Raw genomic sequence first — 14910 nt, forward strand, 5'->3', positions numbered from 1 at the left:
GGCTTGCACTTTGCCCTACATCTCTGTGACTCCACCACCAGCATGCCACATTGACCAATCTTAGAAGCCACAACTTCTAGGTTGACCAGTAGGCCCGTTTGATTGGGTTCAGCTCTGGTTCCAGAGAATTTAGCATTTTTCTGTGTTTTTTTCACTTGAGAAGGAAGAGCAGCATGAGAAACAAAGTTAGAGATGTTGGAGAACTAGAATAGTAAATCTCCCCGCAAATGAAGTGGACTAATCAACCTAAGCTGAGGCTGAAATAATACTTATTCAGCTCCTGAGATGTGAGGCACTGGGTCGGATGCATTCATATTGATTATTTTGTTTATTTCCCTTCAACCCTGTGAGGGGAATGTGAGATGTATTTATATTTTACTCATATGTAAATTGAGTCTCAGAGAATTTAGGTAACTTGTCCCAGAAAGAAGAGGACTCCAGAACAAAGATCATTTGATGTCACATAATACAGAGCATTTCTTTGGCCACAGTGATTCTCAAAATAATATAACCCTGGACCTTATATGTAGTCCTCTGAGCCCTCCCACCATCATGTCCTTCACCTTGATAGTGACGTGAATGCCTTGGTGTATCTGGAGATGCCACGTCCACACTTGTTGTGGCTACAGATTAAATTCATTCATTCATTGAGCAAATATTTACTGGATTGAGGACATCTCTGTCAATGTAAATTGTGCTGAAAACTGAAGCTGATTACCTGAGAGAGATGCACATAATAGGGTCAAATATTGTTCAATGACACCTACCCTATATAATTATTTTTGTACAAAACTGAAGACCCTACTGGTTGTCAAGAGGGATGACATAGGTAAAAGTCAGAATTCAAATTTGGAGAACCTCTTTAGTCAGTTTCTATTTTGGTAATATATAATTACTAAAATGCAATATCATTAAAAACAGGAATAAAGTCACAAAAGAAAGTAAAAATATGACATATGCATCCAAGTCATATATTGATGATTATTTCTGAAAGGAATGCTGACAGACTATAGATGAAATCTGATTAGAAAAATTAATGTCAGATATATTAGCTGCAGATGATCTCTGCATATTGATTTAAATCACATCACTCGAAAGAACGACCCCCCTGTAAGTCTCAGCGTTTTTTCAGCTATCCTGACCTTGGTTCAGAGAAATTCCTCACATTCTACCCCATCCTTCTTCTCTTCGTGGCTCTTAGGAAAATACCCTCTACCCTGTTTTTCTTTCCTTCCTGAAAGTCCTAAACATTGTCCCATCGAGTTCATTATGCTTTCTTCAAATTAAGAAAGACAATATTTTTTTCCACTGGTAAAAATCGTATGCCGACAGGTATCATTTATGTTGCTTTGGAAATGCACCATCGCTTACTGAGATCAATCACCAAGATGTACCTGGACCTCAGTGAGACTTTACCTTGTAGAAGTTACACAATTAAAGGCAGTTTGTGAGGACTACAGTAACAAAACGTTTCCAATTTTATTTTCTCCTATTTTGTTTAGTATTTGAGATCAGCGTCATGAAGGAAAGAGATTACAGTTGCCCACAAATTGTCAGAGGGTGGAAAACTTTCCTAGGTTTGCCCATTAAATTTATAAACATAGTGAGAGGAAAAAATGCCTCCCTTCCGCCCTCCTTTTCCTTTCCTCTCTTCTTCCTCTTCTCTTTTTCTTCTCCTCCATCTCCCTCTCTTTTGTTCTTCAATTTATTAACCTCCTGTCTAAAAAAGGCAATAATCTGGAGAGGTACAAGCAGAATAGCCAGGTATGGGCCCTTAGTACCCTGGTGTGAAGAAGACGTCAACACTGAGATACACATATGTGGTGATACACACAGATACCAAAACAATGCCTTAAAACACCTGTGCAGTGTGTCTCGAGGAATACGTGCTGCTCATGACTATAAACAAAGATGTTTTAACTAACTCTGAGTTAGTGTTTATCATTGTTCTTTCTACTTATTTCCTTTGCATAACAAAGGATTAAATCATGTTGAATTCAATTAACCAAAAGGCTCTGGGACCAGTTCCTTCATATGTAAAATGTTGGGGTTGGACAGGTGATAGCTGAAGTACTTTTCATTTCTACAAGACTGTGACAATAAAAATTTGGGGGGAATTTCATGATACCTCAGGCTGTGTCTATATACCCCAGGTTTTGAATTATTAATACGTCTTACAGCTAACGTAAGAATCACCTTTCCCCCCAAACTCTAGGGTTTTCAGCCACGGTTTTCTTGGGAATGACAAGGTATTGAATTTCTCAGCTTTGGGTCTTCCAAATTTAAGGGAAGATGTACAAAGTGTCTAATTACTAGTAAATATTTTAAAATGCAGTTATTGTAAATAATTGCTAATAATGAAACTGAATGCTACTGTTAGAGAGCCAGTGCCACATTTCCCTCCACTGAAGACTATTCCCAGAGGGGTGTGAATTTGGTTCAAATGATAGGATAACTTTATCAGATTTTAAATCTCTGATGGTTTAGAGCCATCTTACATTTGCCTACTGCAAGTAAATGGTAACAGGCTCACAACAGAAGAGGGGAAGGCAGTCCAAAAAGAGAATGAATTGACATCATTTTGTTCTGCTATACTATGTTAAAGAATTCCTTTAAAGTTCTAGGCAAATAGCATATAGCAATGTCATGAAGTATGGATAACAGAATCTAATCTTGCCTTTCGTTTGAACTAAAGACTCAAGGCACTTTACAAATGATTCAGATTCAGTTCTCTCACCCCCCACCCCAAATCACATTCCACCAAGCATCTTTTCTCTTAATTGTTAAGCACATGTATCCATGAAATTAAATTTATTTTTTGTTCACTTAGACTAATTCATCGAAATCTACCTAGCACAATCCCTTTAAAATCTAAGAAGGCTTGTGAGTTCATTTTCCCAATACAAATGAAATATCTTCACTTAGAATCTGAAACACAGTATTCTCCTAAGAAACTAACTCTACATTTGGAAGGTCTCACTGAAAACAAACTATGGTTTTAATAGGGGTCCTGAAATTCAATGACATGTGAATGCTCCAGTATTAGAGTACAGCTTATATTCATTATATGTGTGACTGAATTTCCTGTTCAATTTTAGGTTAATGAAATAAATACTTTAAAATAGCTGTTTAACTATTTTTTCTAATCCTAATAGTCTGTGAACGACAGGGCAACAATCCAAGCTTTGGCCTTAGTTACTGCCTGTCCTACAGGGTCAGGAGGCTGGAATTAGTCAGAAGACCTCTCTGAGGACAAAGGAAGTTGTAGGAAGTCTTGGTAATCACAGAAATGCAATGAGGAACTCTCGTAAGTCAAATGCAGTGTTTTCTCTCGTGATGGGATGTTTTTCCATAAAACCTGGGAGAAGGATACAGAGTGGTTGTAGTGATCTCCTTTGGGGACTTGGGAATTAGTGGCCTCACTCAGCTCTGAGGGCAAAGTGAAATGACACCTTTGCAGTTTCCAACAGCTCAAAAATCTCCACCCTGATACATTTCATTTTACCTTGGCAATGAAAACGGCAAACAATGGCCATGAAAGACAGCCTAGACACATTATAGGATATGCCCTTATGCATGATATTTTGTATCAGATATATCAGTCACATTGCAAAGGACTTAGATCAACTTAAAAAAATAAAACCCAATAGAATGATTACAGCCGCTCCCTAGAATGACAAGTATTATCAACAAAAATTAATCAGGCGCATCTTTTAGTGAACTCAATTAATAATGTGCAACAACAGGGTCTCTTTTCTTAAGATGAAAATTAATTAGTGGAGGGAAGGTCACTTGGAGATGCTGACATCACTCATCAGAATGCTCTGGCAGCTCTAATTATTTGTCTTCCAGGCTTGGGTGATCAGAAATTATTGCAATACCTGAGCAACATTTTGAAAAAGCTTTGTGCATGGCTCTTTTAATTAGACCTGGTATTTGATTAATGCAGTGGAAGCGTTTAGATCAGCCTCTTATCATTGAGTGACTTAGAAGTTTTAGGGAATTATACTGTGGAAGACAGGGTCACTGAGAGAGTGAATATTTGAATCTATATATTTTTTATTATTAAAAGAGTTATAATGTTAAATTAGATTTATCTTTCTCTTATAAGCACTCCTTTCATGCCAAGCAGGATAATATATAGGATAGAATTTTATTAATTCATATTTTAAGCTTTTTTTGCATCTCAACTAAAATAAGCCTGCTTAGAATTTTAAAATTGAAAATTTAATTTGAGAATCCTTAAAGACTTAGTATAGGACAACATCTCAAAAAATTAATCTGATCATTATGTCACAATCAAAACAATAAAAAAATTAAGTTCTTTTATGTATAGACATTGCAGGCTTATGATGTGAATATAGAGACACACTATCTTGAGAAAATAGACCAGAAAACTATTGTGAAATGGACAATGTTGCTATGAATGTACTTATTTTATGAATTGAATAATTGCATTTCCAAATTTTTGAAGATTAAAAATTTAATTATGGGATAAAACTTATATATGAAAAACATGTAATAGTGTAAGTATAACTTTTTGGTTTTTTAATGCAATTATGCTTGGCATTCATACCAATAAGACCTGTTTAACCGACGTTCACATAATGTATTAAATCTCAACTATGGTTTTGCTATATAGGTTTTTCCCAAGACCATGAGATAAAGTGGAATTAGAGTGAATTTCATAGTAGCAATTTTCTCTGCAGGGGAGCATATTCAAATCTTCAAAACCATAACCTGTATAACACATCTACAATCATACGTGTCTTTCTGTGGTTTGAGATTAATTTACCTGAAATTATTAATCAAAATATTCCCTTTTGATCATGGGATTGGGGGTACTGAAGGCTCAGCTGGCCGATTTGTGTGTGGGAACGGGCTGGGGGTTTATACGCAGGTGAACAACTCGTGCCTGGAGGTCCCAGCTCAAAACGAGAAAGGTGAAGTGCACTCTTCCTTCTTTACTTATTTACAGGAGGCAGCCCTGCCTTACAAAGGGAGAAATGCCCTGAAATGTGTTTTCAGGACTCCTATGAAAATAGAAGGTGACATTTCATACTTTGAGAGGGAAAACATCCCAACACTCTCTGTCTTATGTTTCCCCCTCAGTGTTTACTGACTCTAATTTTCCTTCATCCCCTACTATCAAGCAAATCTCTGAATTCATGTGGTTCCTTCAGATAGCCAACTGCAGTAGAAAATTTAAGGCAGACAAAAGAATAGTAAGAGTTTCTGCAAAACTTCCCTGATCCCAACCTTCTCACCATCACTTCGCCCCATACATCATATTGGCTGGTTTTGACTAAACAGCCCTTCCTGCTGGAGGAAAGAACTATACAGTATCAAATATTCTCAAAGGGCTGGTGGAATATTTATAGAGGAACTGCACTGAGCAGAGAGGGAATAAATAGATAATGGAGCCCAAATTTGGGCCTTGCAATTTTGCCAGCCTATTTACTCAAAAACCCAATAGTTTGTGTACATATGTACAACCAACTATTCTCAAGAATACAGTTTAATTTTATTTTATATAGAATTATCCACTCTATCACAGAAGCCATATGGGGTAATAAAAGGAGCTTGGTTTTAGATCAAAGAACCTGGGGTGAGACGTGGGCAACTTATTCAATCTCTTTGAACCTCAGTCTCCTCACTTGTACATAGAGATGAGTCCTTTATCTCACGAGTGTGTTGGGCAGATTAAATGAGATAACGCATATGAAAATGCTTACTATAATGATCAAAACACCGTGGGCGCTCAATAAATGCCATTCACAATCTTAGGCCCTGACATTTTGATTGTCTTTCAGCTATCTGTAAATGGACCTACCTGATTTGCATTATTTTCAGTTTTACAACTATCTTTTAAAACCAGATGAACTATACTTTTAAGACAATAAAAATACCCTTAAACTCAACAAGTTGATGAGATTTGTACAGCTTAAATTATTTATATTGAAATTGTCTGTAGCTATGATTTAGATGTTAATGAAAAAGAAAGTAACTTGTCCTACACTCACTGGTAAAACATTTTGGGTACTTATTTCTGCTGATGAATTATGCATGCAAAGGCCAAATGGGGCTCACTGATTTATTTTCCCTCTTTTATGCCTTGATTTTCAGGTTATGTGCAAAGCAGTGTATATTTTTTCTGTCCTGCACTCCCACTGACTATATTATGCTCCTGGGGCTCTTCAAGTGGAGGAGACATGCAGCTATGCTCATGGATGGCAGGTTGGCCTATAAAGCCCAGGTAAGTGAGTGAGCAATTGGGAGAAAAGATTTTAAAATTAGTGTCAGATGTGGAATCATTGCGCTGCAGTACAACATCTCTACATAGATGTCATTTTCTCCACACTTCTACTTATCCGTCTTAAAACCCCACCCTTTTAAAGTCTATGAATGAAAACTTTAAAAATAGAATTCTGACTACAGAGCGGACATGTAACATAATGGACCTTGATAATTCTTTTTAACATTAAACAGTTCTAAAGCACTTACTATGGGCCAGACTCTTTGCAAGTATTAAGAAAATCGAAGCTACAGACAGGCTGCAGATTCCAGGAGACAGCTAGATAGCAATAAATAAGAACAAATGCTTTAAAAACGTGTTTGATTACCTTAGATATTAATTGGCATTATACTGTGAGGATCACCTGCCCCCAGATGATGAGAAACTCCAAGTCATTAGTTGCCAACGAGAGGAAAATTTTCAGTTGCCTTTCTGTTTCAGATTTCCTGTTAGGGGGCCGCATTGTGAAGAGGTGATTGTGTTATCAGCTGACTGCAGCCAGGACTGACTTCCCCTGAGTAGCTGGTATATAGGCTCTTCTCTGGCATCCCTCCTTCCCTGTCCAGCCACTTCCAGGGCTATGGAGGGCGGGATGGGAGGCCCTCTGCTCCACGGGCCACCTGGAGCAGCGGCGTGAAGAAGCCCGGGCCACGAGAGTAGGAGATGGGGGACTCAACTGGAGTCCTGTACCTGCCACTAATCCGTGTCTCCTAAAAAGGTGCTTCAGGTCACTCCTGGTCCTGCGATTCTAGGGATATATCTCTAATACCAGCAACGTGTCTAAGTCATGTTTCTGTCTCCAGTGGTAAAGGAAGCAAGGGTGGAAAATAAACTTTCCCACACAGGGTAAAGATTCCTCCTTCCTTTTCCCCACTCTGTTTCCTTGATATAGAACCAGCTTCCTAGACGAAAATCAGATAATTCACTGCATGATGACAGTGAATCCGTTTTGTTTTAGAGACACCAATATAAAGAGATCATCATCCTATGGTACCATAACTAACACACCATTTAAATACCATGATTGGAACTTCTTTTCTACATTCTTGAGTACCATTCCCCTAATATGACATCTGTTTCTTAAAAGGAGTTAACATATTTTGTTAGGCAGTATTTTAATCATTTCATTGTGAAAATCACTTCTGATTCTCACAAATTGTATGAAAACATACAATACCCTTTTAACTGGCAGCAACTGATTAGCCACTAAGAGTTATGGATGGAAAGTTCTCACTAGATACTGTCAAAGGTAGAAATGTTTCAAAATATTGCATATTAAAAGAAGCAAAGTATCATCTAAAGGATAAACTTCTCTTATAAGATCTACAGTGAGAATTTTCACTCTCTGTTGTTTTAGGGACATCCACGTTGAGGAGTTATTTAATGCTGTGAACCCTGGCTGTCTGTGGGAATTTGGGCAAGATACTTCACTCCTGGGCCTTAGCGATCTCATCAGTAAAATGAGTCTGGGGGGAGGTGGGCTACCTGGGCCCTATAACTGTCCAGTGCCATGATCTTGCAAATTGTACTTGAGTAACCAGAAGCATTGCAAAAGTCAGAAATCTTTTCCTAAGAGGAAGGATCTAACATAACAAAACTGCAAAACAATCTCAGATTTTCTATTATGGTGATTTAACTACTCTAGATAAACTGCAAAGTTGTTCAAAATTCAGCAGTTAACTTAAAGATATACTGCTTTAATTATGGGTGAGTAACCCTCTTCCTCCTTTCACTACCTACGCATGTGAATGACAACCAGGAAGGAATTTTCTTCTAGGATTATTTACCAAACAGAAATGCATTATATAACATCAGATAGACTTGAGATGTTTTCAGATTTAAAGTAAAATATGGTACCTTTGAAAAGGCTCTATTATCAGGTGCCTGTTGGAATTTCTATTAATTTATAGCATTTGAAGCAAATGATAATAAACCAGCCCATTACTTCTTAGCATAATACATCTTACTGTCTACATAATCTGATGAGTAACCTTTCTCTGCATTGAGACACGGGTGGGGCTTTATTGGCAATAGTATAATACCATTTCTTAACAAATTCCTCTGTGATTTTTCTTAAACCTGTTATGTTTGACTCTATTCAATCAATAGGAAATGCTCATAAGAAAAATATTGCTAGTAAATTCTTATTCTCTCTCCAGGACACATCATCGTTTAACTTGTCAGAAATATTTCCATGTATACCCAATAAAACCTTTCTCTGTCAAATATGAGGGTGCTGCAGCTGAACTCCTCAAATGCATCACCTCAAGCTGTATAGTTAACTATTCGCATTTGATCACCTTGCCAACTGTTTTATATCTGAGCAACAAAGGAGACTACACATGTATATTAAAACTGATTAGCATTGTACCCTAAAGCAATTAAATAAATATCAGAAGAAACTCCCACAGCCCTTTGTTTTGCTGTGAGGGGCTCAGCTGTGCTCCTTCTTAACCCTAACTACATCACTTCATATTACCAGTAAATTAACAGAGGAACACTTTCAACCTCAGAGCAGATTTGATCCAAATAGTCTTTAAATGCCATTTCTGTTCCTATTAACCTAAAGATCGGCATAGCAGATATTTTCTCGAGGCTGCCCAGCCGTACAGGGCATTGACGGGGAAGTTGTGGCAGCACTTTTCATGATGATTTATGATTCCGTGTTTAACTTGATTACTCCAATGCTGACTCTGAATACTATTTCAATTAGTGCAGGAAGGTCACATCACAAATATTCCTCTATAATCTATTCCTATTAACACTAATACACAGAGTAACCAAATCTTTTCACCCTTGTTGATTCACATCATCCACAGTCCTAACTGCAGGCTTGTTTACCAGTTTACTGCTTTGGACACTTCTGAAATGGTAATTTTCACTCCTCTGAGTATCATTAATAGCTGTACCATGACATGGGGAATAAAGCATCTCTCTGCTGGTGTTTGTGCATTAATAATTATCAAAGTCTTAGATTTATTAAACAGGAGGTCTGCTTTCTAAAATGCCTGTCTAAAGCATTATTTCATGACCAATTACTAAATAAATATACAAAAGATTTTTTAGGAAATGAAGCTGGCTTCCACCTAAAATCAGTTGTAGCAACAACTCTTCTCTTATTATTGCACCCTTAACAACTTCAGGGAATTTCTGCGATGTATTTGTAACCAATCATAATCCAGTTTTCCCTTTTTGACTAATTTCTACGTCTAATCATTTGGGAAAACAGAATATTGGGTCATCGGGTCTTTCCTTTCTACCTGTAAACTGCTTATTAAACAGTCCCTGTGGTACAAAATTAAGACTACAAAGAGGAATGGAGTTTTACTGAAGAAAAAAAAAAAAAGTTTTCAATTTGTCCAAAAGTTAAAGTGAAACCAACTGCTAGAGACAAAACCCACACTTCATTTAAACAATTAGTGAGGAACGTTCAAAGACTGTATGTTCAAAGTGCACTCAATTTGTATTTTAAGTTGTATGTGGAGGGAATCTAGACTTAAAGTTAATTAACAATAAACCAAGAAGGCTTCATCGCAGACGTTTAACTGTAGTCTGAGAGGCTGGCATCCAGCGGAGAGCGTGGTGGGGAGTGGGGCTGGGAAACTGGAATGTCGCAGTACTCAGTGGGCCCCCAATAAAAGCTTTATTAACAACGATGATGTCAACCTTCCAAAAATATTAAAGGGGCCTTGTCTCTGCGGTTTGCTTTTTTCTTATTTTTAGTGACCCAAAAAGATTCTTTTATAACAAGGTATTTACAGAACAAAATTAAAGAAAGCTATAGCAGCGTATTGTTTCACAATCCATTATTGCCGACTCCTTGACAATCTTGCTTTTCTGACTCTCCGACAAGCAAAAATCATATTCTTATCAGCAGCTGATGAGTCAGATGATGGAAGCTAAGTGCCTATGGGAGCAAGAAACAGTTTTCTCATTTTTGGGGAGTGGTAGAGGTGGTGGTGCTGAATTTTGAGTGATTATGATACTTCTTAAAAGTCAAAACAGCCAATAGAATTTATAAAAATATCAACTGACATGGCCTTAATTTTTTCAGTGTTTAAAAAAAAAATATATGTTTTATTAGAGAAGTTGGTTTATAGAAAAATCATGCAGCAAATAGAGTCCTTAGTATCTCTCTCCTCACCCCCCATTATTAACACCTCGCCTTCATATGGTACATTTGTTACCACTGATGAAAGACTGTTGTTGTAATTTTATATTTTCAATGTTTTTACAATTGCTTCAGATGGAACTTCAGCGAAATGTAGACAGCTCGCCAAGACTGACTACATATCTCCCTTTCTCTCTGCCCCCAGTCATCAACACAATAATTTCTCTTTAGTTCCTCTCTTCACTTCCACCCTGTCTCTAGACTCAGTTCTTAGGTCAGATTCCAGGCTCATGTCCCATGTTTGAAAGGACTCTACTATCACCACTAATCCTAGCTGGGGAACCTCTAGGTTTAAAAGGGAGGCTTGGAGAACACAAAAACGAAACTATATTGGTAGAATGATGTGTAGCAGAGTTACCATTTGTGGGTAAGGATGGTGCTTACTAATGTCTGTAACACAGAAGAAGGGCAGTTGTCTGTTTAGTTTGTAAAGCTTGCCCTGCTCACCCCAATACTAGCAAACACAAGTGTTGGATTTGGCCTCCCCACAGGAGCTATAAGCCCTGGAGGAACGATCCCTGTCCCTGAGATGTGCATGGCCAGTCTCAGACACAGGGGATCCCTAAAACTGGAGAGAAAATTGACTCCAATCTCACACATTTTTTTCTATTATTTTCATGCTGCAAACTGGACTTCAAAAACCTGAGAAACTGGGAAGATCTTCCTTTATCTCTTACAATAACATACATTAATGTACTTTGTACGTGCCTGGCACATACTAGGTGCTCAAGGAAAATTAGTTTTCTTCCTTCCTTCCTCTCTTTCTCTTTCTCCTGTCCCGCTCTTGTTTCTCTACCTTGGACTAAGCTTTCCAAGATTAATTGACCAGAAGATGAATTGTTCTGGAGGTGTGAATTCTATAAAACTCTTCCCCTCTACCTGGCCCTCCCAACGGTTAGGGTTAAAATGGATTTTAACAAACAAGTTATTTGCAAAGAAAAATTAAGGATTAACTTTCCATTCCAATACTGAAATCCTGAGTGAGGACTTACTTAGCAGAGGGAGAGGAAGAGTACAGAAGAGGGGAGAGAACTGCATGCCAAGCTAGCAAAGAGGGAGAGAGAATCATCGAATTTAGTTGCCTGTAGACACACTTAAGAGGGCTTAAGTATGGACTGACAAAGATGAATGAACCCCTTATTGTTGCGTTAATAGGACAGTTAAAGAATCAGTGAGCATTTATTCTTATAATAAAAGCTTTCTTTAGTTTTCCATATAAATGTACTTCTTTGTGTAATAGTATCTGTGTAGTAATCATAAGTGATGCTTAGCCTACACGTCTGAGTGATTAGGGAATAGTTATAAATTTTTATATGCATATATCTATATCTCCATGAAGATATAGCTTTCTTTCCTTTTACAGGTGGTTCATAAAAGGGTTGTAATAGAAAAGATCCACTTCAAATGAAAGGTTGAGCTGTTTTATCTAGATTGAGAGCAATCACAGAGATTAGCCCCTTGCCCTGAGTAATTTATAAAAAGCAAATGAGGGCTTGGTGGCCATGAAAATAAATATAATTAACCCACTTAGAAAAACCTTCACCCTTGTTACAGATAGTTTCTGCTTGATCAGGCTGACTGGAGTCACATGTAAATAAATTAAGAAAAAGATTCTAAGATTCTAAAGTTTCTTTCTAATTTCTTCATAAATAATTGGACTGTAGAAGAATAGGCCCATTTTTCAAACTCTGAATAAGCACCTCGTGTGTATGAGTCAGTTCATAATTTTTGCACAGATGTCACACTCCACAGGATATAAAAACAAACTAAAGATAGCCGGCCATATAATGTGTAGATATATCATCGTTACAGATGCTCAGTAAAGCTTGTGCATTTTTTTCCCCCTAAAACAAATCTCAAATCTACATATTTTGAAGATATAAATTTCTCATTTGTTATTCTTAGACATGCTCTTTACTTTTTTTTAAGTGCATTTTTAAAAAGTTCCAGGCCCACAGAGCTGGCGTGAAACTGACTCGGCTGGAAAAGCCTTTCTACACAAAGAAGATGCAACAAAGACAGTCAGTGTGTTTCTCCCACATTGCCTACGAGAGCTGCTTAGTGAGAACTAACAGCATCCTCCCCAATTAATTCAGGCATTTGGCTCAGCCATTTGGAGTCCTGTACCCTGACAAAGAGCCCACAAATGTTACTGACACGTATAATTTACTGCAAATCTTCCTTTCAGGCCTGGAACACGCAGCAATGCATCTCTTAGAATCGGGTGGAAGAGGGAAAAAGTCTTTCTGAGATGGGTCTTCTAGATTGGGCCACAAGTGATTCACATGAGTTCTCTCAGCATGCTGATGAAATTAGGAGACTGCTGCCTCCCTGCATGTCTACAGAGCCCTAAACGGAGTGTTGAATGCAGTTAGGGTGGTTCTCTGGGGCTTCTGGGGACAGCTGGTCTGTAAAAGAGAGAATCCCCATCTCAGAAAACACCCTATGAAGCAATGCTCAAGTGGAGGTTTCGTTTTGGTGGCAGGTGATTGTTCTGCCTGGGTCCCAGAGCCCAGCCTTGAATCCCGGCTCTCTGGCATCTTCAGAGTGTGACCTTAGTTGAGTTACTTAACTTCCTAAGTCCCACTTTTCACATCTGTGAAATCAGGATGATCATGTACTCAGCTTTAAATTACTGTGAGGATTTAATAAAATAATACAGGTAAAGTACCTGGCACATCGATCTTAATCCTTGTTTTTACCGTTGACATTCGGCATACTCCACGGAAGGAATCGCTGAAGAATTCCGCCATGCTCCCTTCTGGATCGCTGGCTGGAGTGTTCTCAATATGTACGATTTTTGAGGGACTCCCTTCTGATCTCTGAGTAGGTCCTCTCCTGAAATAGTAGTATAGGAGATAAGAATAGGGAAAATATCTGCAGAATTGAAGTTTGTCTGAAATAATTTTTCTCCTCATTTTTTGGCCAGCCTCTCCTAACTTTTCCCTTTCTTTGTGTACAGCTATCAAGTGTCTACACCTATTGTATAAATATACCTCAAAAGCTACATTATGGAGAAAGCCTAATAAGATAGTGAAAATGATTGAAGTTGCGAGTGGGTAGGGGGCAGAGGACTGCCGTGGGAGGAGCCATCAAGAAGGTTGGAGCTGTTCTGGAGTCTGGAAAAGGTAAAAGCTTTTTCTTCTAAAATGGGTTGGACTGGGTTATGGATTCGGCTAAGAGCTGAGCAGAAAGGGGCATAGCGCTGGGCTCAGAGGGCCTGAGTTTCAGTTAATCCTTTACATTCTGGCAGTGTGACCTGAGACAGGCCATTTACCCTTATGATAATCAATCTCCTCATGTGCATAACCATAATATCTACCTGACAAGTTTGTTTTAAGAATTTAAAAATGATTTGGTTATATATGAAAAGCTTTGAAGATCATGAACTACCACCATATGGCAGTTATTAACAATAATAGTATAATTTATATTCTAAGTCTCCGAAACCATGAAAAAACAATAAAGTGAGGATGAGCTTGCTCACTAAATCCAAGTACAAGAATGAGAAAGTAGTCTTTGGAGGTTGAAAATGATGTTAATTAGAAGCGGCCAACTAACCTAACAAATTGGATTCAGGACCTTTCGTCTGCAAGGTCTGTGGGAAATACAAGGAACAAATAAAGGGAACCAGTACTTCAAATGGAAGGAAAACCCTGTGATCCTTTTACATACAGAGGTAACACAGGCTGAGAAAAAAAATAACCCAACAACTTAGTAAATTTCTTGGTAATTCGCTGATAATAATAATGTAATAACTGTAGTAATAGTAGCCAATATTTACAATTATCTCATTTGCTTATTAAACTGTTCTAGAATTTTGTGGAATGGAAACTTAATCTTTTGTTTATTAAAAATCTTTGCAGTCAGCTTGTTTGACATCAACCTTGGTGGCGTGGGGAGGGGCAGAGAAAGCAGACGTTGCACACCTGGAAACAACTGACTTCCATCTTCCAGACAATCACTTTGAAAGTTGAGTCCAGGAGCAGGGGAGTTAGAAAGGCGTAGGAGAAAGAGATAGAGAAGAATGGAGGAAAGAAATAGTACTTACTATTTGCCTATTATTTGCGAGGAGCTATACAGAGTGCATTATGTCTATTATTGTAAGGAATAAAGAAAGATCTTCAGGTTTTTGAAGTGCAGTTCCCAACATGAAAGTAATAGAAATTGAAGACAAATAGAACAAGCGTTGTTCTACTACAACTCCTAAGCTCTATATAGTTTAGAATATTGGGCTGGATACACTGGAGATCCCACTCATGGTTATTCTTCTGTGGCTTTTTTTCCTTCCTGTTCTGAACTCACAAAGCCGGTGAGTAAATGAACATCTTCACCATTTGTGTTTGGGAACATGTTTTCCCTAAGGTGGAGAGGTGAATTAAGGTTCATTGTATTGTTACAAATGGTAGGTCAGGAGTAACGTTATTGAAACATGGATATGTTA

At 37.9% G+C, this 14910-nt stretch overlaps 1 pseudogene; it reads right to left on the minus strand.

The window, feature by feature from the left end:
* The window catches only part of LOC119506868, a 95911-nt pseudogene extending 82692 nt beyond the window's left edge, over window positions 1-13219 (minus strand).
* Between the last annotated feature and the right edge of the window lie 1691 nt (window positions 13220-14910).

The sequence above is a fragment of the Choloepus didactylus genome, chromosome 12 (genome assembly GCF_015220235.1).
Source record: "Choloepus didactylus isolate mChoDid1 chromosome 12, mChoDid1.pri, whole genome shotgun sequence".
Lineage (NCBI taxonomy): Eukaryota > Metazoa > Chordata > Mammalia > Pilosa > Megalonychidae > Choloepus > Choloepus didactylus.